This window comes from Symphalangus syndactylus, chromosome 5 (assembly GCF_028878055.3).
Source record: "Symphalangus syndactylus isolate Jambi chromosome 5, NHGRI_mSymSyn1-v2.1_pri, whole genome shotgun sequence".
Classification (NCBI taxonomy): domain Eukaryota; kingdom Metazoa; phylum Chordata; class Mammalia; order Primates; family Hylobatidae; genus Symphalangus; species Symphalangus syndactylus.
This window is the reverse complement of record NC_072427.2, coordinates 96,281,044-96,291,561: the sequence shown is the minus strand read 5'-3', so window position 1 is coordinate 96,291,561 and position 10,518 is coordinate 96,281,044. Positions and strand designations below refer to the sequence as shown.

At 44.1% G+C, this 10,518-nt stretch overlaps 1 long non-coding RNA gene across 1 annotated transcript; it reads left to right on the top strand.

The window, feature by feature from the left end:
* Window positions 1-2,097: 2,097 nt before the first annotated feature.
* LOC129481833 (uncharacterized) lies at window positions 2,098-8,975 on the top strand. Its single transcript, XR_010120793.1, has 2 exons — window positions 2,098-2,312; window positions 8,829-8,975. It is a non-coding gene; the product is annotated as an uncharacterized lncRNA (long non-coding RNA).
* Window positions 8,976-10,518: the final 1,543 nt, after the last annotated feature.

The following is a 10,518-nucleotide window of genomic DNA, read 5'->3' as shown; positions in this document are numbered from 1 at the left end:
AGCCTCGACCTCCCTGGGTTCAAGCGATCCTCCTGCCTCAGCCTCCAGAGGAGCTGGACTACAGAAGTGAGCCACCATGTCTGGCCCCTATACATTTTGTTACACCAGAAGGACCTGAGAAATATTTGCATTATTCAAGTATTTATTTACCTTGGAGTGAATTCTGCTTCAATTTTGTCTTTCTGTTCTTTTCTTTTCTGAGTTCATTTTAAAAAACTGTGCATGAATCCTTTCTAGCAGACCAGAGCCACTTGTTTTCTTGGAGTGATGGGCTTTTACATGTAGCTGGTCTTTCTGTTTAAACCCAAAGGATGGGAAAGTGCCCTCGACAGCTTTCAGCAAGGGTCTCTAGCACTTACAAAAAGGGGGCTTTAAGGGAGTCATGTCAATCTATGGAGGTCGCTGGGCTGGAACTGATCAGGCTTTCAACAAAAAAAGTGTTGATAGAAATGGACAATGGGAATTCCAGGTACTGAATCCATATCATTTTAAACTGTTTATCTTTAGGACTTGGTGCATCTGCTAGAGAAAAACGGCAAATAGCACATCTAAAAACAGCTTGGTGGTTTTTTGCATCTTTAGAGAAAGCTGCTTTAGGAGGGTCTGCAGTATAGACCTCCTGTATCTGCAAGGTGACAGACGGAGGACCCCAAGCCGTGGGAACTGGTCACCTACTGTGGGGCCCAGGCCTCTCCCCACTGCAGGTCAAGCCCATCTTGAAGCCACCACCTGCTTAGCGCTCAAGGTCACCGCTCTCAGCCTGGTCCAGGTGCTGAAGGATCATCTTGACACGAGGGGGCGCCATGTCCTCACATTGTGAGGAAGCCTTTGGCATCGGGATGAATTTCCTTCTAGAGCTTTCCTTCTCCAGACCTCGGTGTTGTGGTCGCTCCCATGCAAGAAAGAATCGGAGTATTGTGAGGTCTGCAAATGAAAGGGTCCCTTGCCAAATGCTCTCATCCAGGCTCCTGGTGTTTGCGGGCCCAGATAGCTACAGTTTGTTGTCCCCTGGCTGCAAATCTTCTAGGAGTTTCTACCCTTAGAAACCCTAGAAACAAACCCCTTCTAATGTTTCAGCTCCACGGCCCCTGCCCACCCAGCCCCTCAGACTTCCCATAGCAACCCAGGTTGGGGTCATCTCGCCCAGGTTTTCATATCTGCTCCACGGGCTTCACAGAAAAGTGCTGCTGGGTTGGAGCAGATCCATAACTCTGCTATCAAAGTCCTTTTTCTTTTGGGGCTAGGGCAGTTCAGGGAGAAGTTATGCCACTAAACGGGTGCCTCGTTGGGGAAGACGGTAATGACAGTAGGATTGAACAAATGATAAACAGCAGAACATTCTTCTGTTCATTGATTTGAATCAAAACAGACTGTAAATTGAGATGAGGAATGAATGTATTAACAGTAAACTGGACCTGCTTGGTGCCTTTTTTTGATGTCATGAAGCACTCTGCAATTCCAGCTGCGGCCGAGCCTTGGGGCCTGGGGAGCCTGGGCTACTGGGGTCTGGTTATGATCCTGTTGTTTCTGCAGAGACAGCGTCAGGTTCTGCAGCCCCAGGGCCTGGGTTGGAATCGCAGCCCTTCCCTTCACCAGCTGTGTGCCTTGGGCAAGTCACCTAACCTCCTGCCTCATTTCCTCACCTGGAGAATGGAGATAGTGCTGGTAGATACCGTGTAAATTATGTAATGCCTGCGAAGCATTTAACACAGTGTGGGCACCGAGTCAGCACACCACAAACTAGAGCTGTTACTCTCATCCCCAGGATGCAGTCCCCTCTAAATGCAGTATTTTGTCTTTCAATAGAGGCAAGATGAATGCAAACATGGATCATTCTTCATTATGGATTTTTTTTTTTTTTTTTTGAGACGGAGTTCTGCCCTGTCCCCCAGGCTGGAGTGAGTGCAGAGGCATGACCTCAGCTCACTGCAACCACTGCTTCCTGGGTTCAAGTGATTCTCCTGCTTCAGCCTCTGGAGTACTTGGAACTACAGATAAGCCCCACCACACCCAGCTAATTTTTTTGTATTTTTAGTAGAGATGGGGTTTCTCCATGTTGGCCAGGCTGGTCTTGAACTCCTGCCCTCAAGTGATCTGCCTGCCTTGGCCTCCCAAAGTGCTGAGATTACAGGTGTGAGCTACCGCCCCCGGCCTTCCATTTTGGAATGTTAATGCTTTGTTTCATTACCTTCTTGAGTTGTGGCTCAGACACTACAACAGAGCTCCGTCATCTCTTTCTAAAAGCTGGGAAATGGTTATTGTCAACGCCAGCCCCATTTTGGAGGCACCTGGCTGCAGGCGACCACAGCTAGGTGAGTCAGAAGTGGGTGTCTTCATATGGGGGTTTACAAGGGAAGACAGACTAGTAATTTTAGAACAATCAGCAATCAGGGCACATTGGCAAGCAAGCATAGAGCACAATTTATTTCATAAAAAAAGAGCGTTTATGTTTGGTCCGAACAAAAATGGGAGAAGGGCTGAGGCTTTGTAGGAGTTCAGCACGAAAAACGAAATTACATGGTAAAAAAAAAAAAAAAAAGAAAGAGAAATTATACATTTTTTTCTTTATATAATTATTTAGCTGGAGCAAAAGTGAAAGTAAAAGTTGGGGCAAGGAAACACATTCAGATGTGGGGAAGTGCTCCCAGAACGTGGGACAGTGAGTGGCGGAGTCCAATTTTGAAATGCCCCAGAGAGAATACGATCTTCCTGGACCCCACAGTGGGATGCACCACCCCAAACACCGATGGCAAAGCTTGGTGACAGAGGAATCATTTTGTTTCTTTTTATCCATAAAAAATACACAGAAAGGAACACTTGCTTTGCGGATCCTGGTAAATCAGGCTGGCATTCTGTTGGGGCAGTGCAGTTTGGTACAAGGAAGTGGTCACTGCTGACCCCATGGAGAGGCCGGGAAAAGCATAGACGAGGTGACTGGAGAATAAAGGAGGCTTTTTCTAGCCCAAGGTTTAAAGGCAGCCACAGTGTCTGTAGCAAATGAATTAGTGTGACCTTGGAGATGGCCCCTCAACCCGAAAGTGGTAAAGAATGCCATGCTTTTCATTTTGCCGGACACCTCCTTGGGGGAGACTGGGCTGGTAGCATATTTCTATGGGCTTATGGTTCTGTGGATAGAATTGTAGGTCTGGATAAAAGCAGTGGCTATTTTGAGTTTTTAAGCAATCGGGGGCTATGACTGGGGTGGTCTTTGGAAACCAAGGCCAAATCTGCAGGACAGCAGAGTAATTCAGATCATCTATATTGTATGGCTTAAAATGGGATAGAAAGCCATCTCCTAGTTCATTCCTTCATTTATTCGTGCATTCATGCAGGCATGAACTCTTTAAACAAACATGTGTGGCCTATTTGAGATCATGATAGAAATTGTAGGGAATAGAGAAGCAACCAAGACTGACCCTATAAGGAGCTGTCACCAACTCCCTTTGAATCAATTTTAACTTTTTTCTTTTTTTGAGACAAGGCTTTCATCCAGGATGGAGTGCAGTGATGCAATCTCGGCTCACTGCGACCTCCGCCACCTGGGCTCAAGCCATCCTCCCACCTCAGCCTCTCAAGTAGCTGGGACCACAGGCGCACATCACCACACTCAGCTACTTTTTGTATTTTTTGTAGAGATGAGGTTTCATCATATTGGCCAGGCTGGTCTTGAACTCGTGAGTTCAAGCAATTTGCCTGCCTCAGCCTCCCAAAGTGCTGGGAATATAAATGTGAGCCATCATGCTTGGCCTGAACCAATTTTAACTTTTAAAAATCACCTTTTCTTTGTTATATGTTCAAGAAGACACTGAGATGGGCATTAGACTAATATCAAGCTAAGTTGCATATAATTTCATCAACTCTGAGCTTTCTTGAATATATTTTTTAATTTATAGGAATTCCTTGTACACCTGAGCCCCAAAGACACGGCAAACTCCAGTCATAGCTTGGCAATTAAATGAAGCAATGAAAGAGAGAGAAAAAAAATGATAAAAACAAGTCGTTCCAGTTGGCAGAGCCTCACGGTACAGTTTTCAAAGTGGCTGTTCATCAGAAATGAAGTTGGCACCATCTTAGGGGCATTGGATCAAGTCAGTCCACTTGTGACAAGGACAAAAAGAGTAGTAGTCTTTCCTTTTGTGATGTGTGACAGCACTGCTCACCCTGGAATTAATGGGGTTTATATAATCCAGATTTGCTGATGTCCTCAGGGCCTGGAAATTTTCCTTATTTGTGTTCCAATTCTAAAGGTTTCCTGAGAATATTCTAGAAGTAGTCTTTCATGATAGCCATCAATCCTGGCTACTGATTGAAGTCAACTGTAGAGCTTAAAAAACGACAGATGTCCACCAAAGGCCTATGAATTAGAATCTGCCATATTTTATTTTATTTTATTTTTTCGAGATGGAGTCTCACTCTGTCACCCAAGCTGGGGTGCAGTGGCACGATCTCAGCTCACTGCAGCCTCCGCCTCCCAGGTTCAAGCAATTCTCCTGCCTCAGCTTCCTGAGTAGCCAGGATTACAAGCATGCACCACAGTACCCAGCTAATTTTTGTATTTTTAGTAGAGACGGCATTTCGCCACGTTGGCCAGGCTGGTCTCTAATTCCTGACCTCAGGTGATCCACCCACCTCGGCCTCCCAAAATGCTGGGATTACAGGCTTGAGCCACCGCCCCTGGCCTTATTTTATTTTTAATTAATTGTTGAGCTTGAATATTCAGTGATTGAACAGGGATTAAATATCCCAGCATATCTATGGTGGAACACTATGCTGCCGTTTAAAACTATGGTGAAAAAGAATTTGTTGACCTGAGACAATATTCATAGTGCCTTGCTAAGCTTTTTTTTTAAAAAGAGCAGGCTCAAATTCAAAAAAGAGTAGCCTGTGTATAAATGAGGTTTTTGTTAAATAATTGTGTATTTATACACATTATGTAAAAGGCCAGAAAGAACCTCAAAAACTGTTGACAGCGGTGGCTTCTGAGCAATGATTTCTGTTTGTCTTTTTATTTTTTTGAGACAGAGTCTCGCTCTGTTGCCTAGGCTGGAGTGCAGTGACATGATCTTGGCTCACTGCAACCTCAACCTCCTGCATTCATCCAATTCTGGTGCCTCAGCCTCCTGAGTAGCTGGGATTACGGGCATGGCCACCACGCCCAGCTAATTTTTGTATTTTTAGTAGAGACGGGGGTTTCACATGTTGGCCAGGCTGGTCTCGAACTCTTGGCCTCAGGTGATCCATTCACATTGGCCTCCCAAAGTGCTGGGATTACAGGTGTGAGCCACCATGCCCAGCCTTAGTTATGTTTCATAATAACAAGAAGACACTCCAATGGAAGGTTACAGCTGACCTTAGGGACAGTGTCCCCTTTGATGACTTGGGACCTCCCCTCATGGGAGCAGAGACAGCTGGCCGGTTGCAATGGGTCTGTAGGTCCTGAACTGAAAGTGTGACAGGTTTCTAGGGTGGGACAGGAGTGAATCAAATATCTTGATAGGATAAATTTTGCAGAAATATTTTATACAAGTAAAATCAACACTGTGGACTCAGCTTTGATGTTTTTAAAAAATTTTTGCATGCTAAATTAAAAAAAAATTGTATTGCCCCCTGCTTTATTGAGACATAATTGACAAGTAACACTGAATATATTTAAGGTACAGAATGTAATGACTTGATGTACATAAACATTGCAAGATGCTTACCACAATCAAGTTAATGAACATATTCATAACCTCCCATAGTTACTTTTGGATGTGTGTGTATGGTGAGAATACTTCAGATCTTCTCTGTTAGCAAATTTCAAGTGTACTATAGATTGTTATTAACTATAGTCACCATGCTATACATTAAGTCTCCAGACAAAACAGTTTTAAATACATTATTCTAAAGTATCCCTGGAGCTAACAATTATATATGATCCCCCTTATTTCACATATTTCTTTTCTTTTCTCTTTTCTTTTTTCTTTTCTTTTCTCTTTTCTTTTTTCTTTTCTTTTCTTTTGAGAGGAGTCTCGCTGTGTTGCCCAGGCTAGAGTGCAGTGGCACGATCTCAGCTCACTGCAACCTCCACCTCCTGGTTCAAGGGATTCTCCTGCCTCAGCCTCCCAAGTAGCTGGGATTACAGGTGCCTGCTGCCATACCCAGCTAATTTTTGTATTTTTAGTAAAGACGGGATTTCACCATGTTGGTCAGGTTGATTTCGAACTCCTGACCTTAAGTGATCTGCTTGCCTCGGCCTCCAAGGTGCTGGGATTACAGGCATGAGCCACCACACCCAGCCTGTTTGTCTTTTCTTTAGTGTTTCTCTGTGTTTTTGGAGTTTTAAGCATCGATCTCATGTTACTTTTGTACTGAGGAAGAATCCCCTCAATAAATATTAATGCTTTCCCCTTCGGGGACAACATGGTGAGGAGCAGCAAAGAAGAAACGAGATACGTGTGGCTGCTTCATTTATTCATTCATGATTTTTGGTTAGCCTTTGAAAGTTTATTTTTCAATTTTATTTAGTCTTTTTTTTCTATTCATAAAGAAAAAAGAGTCTTCAGTGCTTGTGTGAGCCTGGCACTTGGTTTTATGCCCTTGGGCTATAGAGATCAGTTTCTCAAGTCCAACTGCTGCAGTTCTTTTTGCCTTTTTTTTTTTTTGAGTCAGGCAGGATCTGCTCTGTCACCCAGGCTGGAGTGCGGTGGTGTGATCACAGCTCACTGCAGCCTCAACCTCCTAGACTCAAGTGATCCTCCCACCTCAACCTCCTGAATATCTGGGACCACAGGTGTGCACTACCACATCCGGTTAATTTTTTTATTTCTGGTAGAGATGGGATCTTGCCATGTTGTCCAGGCTGGTCTTGAACTCCCGGGCTCAAGCAATTCTCCCACCTCGACTTCCCAAAGTGCTGGGATTACAGGGGTGAGCCACTGTGTTTGGCCCAGGTGGTGCAGTTCTGACTCTCCAGCTCACAGAAGAGGCAACGAGGAGCCTGTCGAAATGCAGATTCTCTCCCAAGAGGCTCCGTGAAGTAGTCCTGGGTGGGGCCAGGAATTTCCTCTTTTAAACCAGCTCCTCATGTGATTTCTGAGCTATCTGGCACAGATCTCTGAGAACCTGCAAATGGGGCTTAAATTGCTTAAAGCCTAAAGACAATGAAAAGTGACAGAATGTGAAGACCTGGTTTGTTGGTTTCACCCTGGAATCTCAACTAAGTTCCCCCAGAATGTCCCTGGACCCATGACCCTTGGCTGAAATGTCTTAGTTTAGAATGTGACATGTCTAAGTGGGATGACAATCAAAATAGACCCAGCTGGGAAGTTGCCAGCATCCTTGAAGGTTGTTAGATGTGGCAAACACCTTCCTTCCTTCTTTAAGGATGGTAAGAAAACAACAGCTCAGGAAGTCATAATACTTCTAACAGCAGCATCTGCTCAGCACTGTCTAAGCACTTCATGTTCATTTACTCATGTAATCCTCCCAAAACCTATAGGATGCCTATAGGTAAAATCATCCCCATTTTACAGATGAGGAAACTGAGGTTTAGAGAGGTCAATGATCTTGCCCAAGACTACATGGCCAATCAGTTAGCTTGCCTCCAAAGACCCTGGGCTTAACTGCTATATTATCCAACCCCAATCTCTACCAGTGGCCACTGTGCAAATTCTGGCTGTGCGGCTGCCTCCAGGGTTCAAGAATATTGACCATTGCCTGGCAGCTTGCTGCTTGGGGGCCCCTGCTGAACATTTTCTGGTGTGAAATTATTATTTAACTTCAACCTTCTAAAACTGTGCCCTTCATGGTCCCAGCTAGCACAAAGGTAAAAACACTTGATAAAACGCATAAAACACAGCCAGCAGCGTATTTCCAAATCACGTTGTAAGCCAGGCAGCGTTCTCTTGAAACATACATTCTTGGGGGCAAAGCAGTTAAGAGAGGTTCCACTGCAGTGTGTGGACTGGGGTGTTCATTGAACCAGACAAAGCTGGGGGTTTTGGGATGCCAGAGGCCTGTAGTGGGAACAGCTAGGGGAGGGCTGCAGCCAATCTGGATAGTGGCAACAGGACAGGGAAATTGACTCTAGTTTTTGCTCAGTAGCAAAACTGTTTTGAAAGAGAATCTCTCCTCTACCTCACCCGCAGGCGTGTTTTTTAAGTCTTTAAAAAGTACTGTTAAAGCAAACTAAATATGGATATGGCCTGAAAAGGACTCCCTGCTTCTTCTTCTTCTTTTTTTTTTTTTTTGAGATGAAGTCTCGCTTTGTAGCCCAGGCTGGAGTGCAGTGGCACGATCTCGGCTCACTGCAGCCTTCGCCTCCTGGGTTCAAGAGATTCTCCTGCCTCAGCCTCCTGAGTAGCTGGGATTACAGGCGCCCACTACCACGCTCAGCTAATTTTTCGAATTTTTATATTTGTAGTAGAGACAGGGTTTCACCATGGTGGCCAGGCTGGTCACAAACTCCTGACTTCAAGTGAACTGCCCGCCTCGGCCTCCCAAAGTGCTGGGATTACAGGCATGAGCCACCGTGCCCGGCCCCGGACTTCCTACTTCCATATTTGAGTCCTTGTGGACGAACTGCAATCTAACTTTGAAACAAATTGAAACCCTAATTTAGGATTATGACAAGATTGAAATCCTAATTGAGGAGTATGCAGCTGTAGCAATTGCTGAGTCTTGGCCAATCCCAGCAGCCTTACTTCAACCACTCACACACTGCTGAGTGTTCACACTCTGTTCAAATAAGGCAAACGCCGAGCTGTAACCGATCCAGCTGTTTCGGAATCTCATCTCCGATTTCTGTACATCACTTCCTTTTTTTTTTTGTCTATGAATTTGTTCAGACCCGAGTCATCCCTGGAGTCTCACACTTGACTTAGTCAAAAGGCCGAGAAGCGATCATCGCTGGAGTCTCTCTGAATCTGCCATGATCCTGGAGGCTGCCCGATTCATGCATTGTTCATTGCTCAATTAAACTCCTTTAAATTTAACTTGGCTGAAGTTTTTCTTTTAATGGTACTATGATGTGTCATTATTATTTCACTTTTCAAATTATTAAAAATTATTTTAAATTTTATGGTATGGTATATACCATAAAATTTCTGTACCCTTTTAAAGTGTACATTTCAGTGGTTTTCAGTATATTCACAAGGTTGTGCAACTATCACCACTATCTGGTTCTAGAACATTTTCTTCACCCCCAGAGAAACTTCATACCCATTAGCGGCCACTTTCCATTCCCTCCTCCCCACAGCCCCTGGCAAATTCTGATGGTTTTAATGGTTAAATCTTTTCAATTACATCAAAGACACCATGGAACTCATTACTCTTTCTGGCACATAGTAGGTACTTAGTAAATTTTTGTTTTTGTGATAAAGCTTTCAGTTAAGACTCTCCACTCTTTTTGCTGGCATATAGGATAATTTTAAAATTATAGGCCAGGCGCGGTGGCTCATGCCTGTAATCCCAGCACTTTGGGAGGCCAAAGTGGGTTGATCACCTGAGGTCAGGAGTTCGAGACCAGCCTGGCCAACATGGCAAAACCCCATCTCTACTAAAAATACAAAAATTAGCCAGGCGTGGTGGCTTGCACTTATAATCCCATCTACTAGGGAGGCTGAGGCAGGAGAATTGCTTGAACCCAGGGGGCAGAGTTTGCAGTGAGCCAAGATCACGCCACTCCACTCCGGCCTGGGTGACAGAACGAGACTCCAACTCAAAAAAAAAAAAAAAAAGATTGTGTTAAACATCTAGAAGAAGACAACATACAGCTGAGTTGGATTTTTCCCCCTCCTCTCCCATTTAGAAAAGTCTGAACTCAGAGGGCTCATGTTAACTGGATAATTGTTTTATTGGCCTTATTCTTAGTTTGATTTAGGAAAAGACAAGGACATCTAAAGTCATGTTGTAATCACAGTTCTGTGATATTTCATGTTTTTCTAACTCATAAAAATACAGTGAGGAAATTAACAGCTTGGACTGTGGGAAAAGAAGTAAAGCTGAAACTCTGATATGCACAGGCCTGAGTATGTTGTTTACAGAATGAAAAGCGAGTCCCACATAAGCTGAGACTTGGCTTCAGTCATGCCTGGGAATCTACAAACTCAATGCCCTCTCACTGGCAGAACATAAAAGCTAAAGATTACCCCTAATCCCGTGGCATTTTAAAATCCATGGAATGGGCTTTGGTGCTCAACAATTTTCACTTAAAGTCACACACTCTTTTGGAGGTACAAATGTTTCAGTTACCCCAGTAGTATCTCTGGTAAGACTTACCAGAATGAATATTAATGCAGATGAAGACAGGATTGTTCTGTCCAGAAGTGATCACACTCCCCTTCACCCCCAAGTTCCACTTTTTAAGCAATTCAAATAATGGAAGCTCATGTGACAGCTTTTCGCTGGTAAACCAGAGAATAAGATTCACTGCACTGGAAAAAAAGTGGAAACCACTCACATATTTATCAATGGATGCATGAGTAAACAATATGTGGCATATCCATACAATGGAATATTATTCAGCCATAAAAAGGG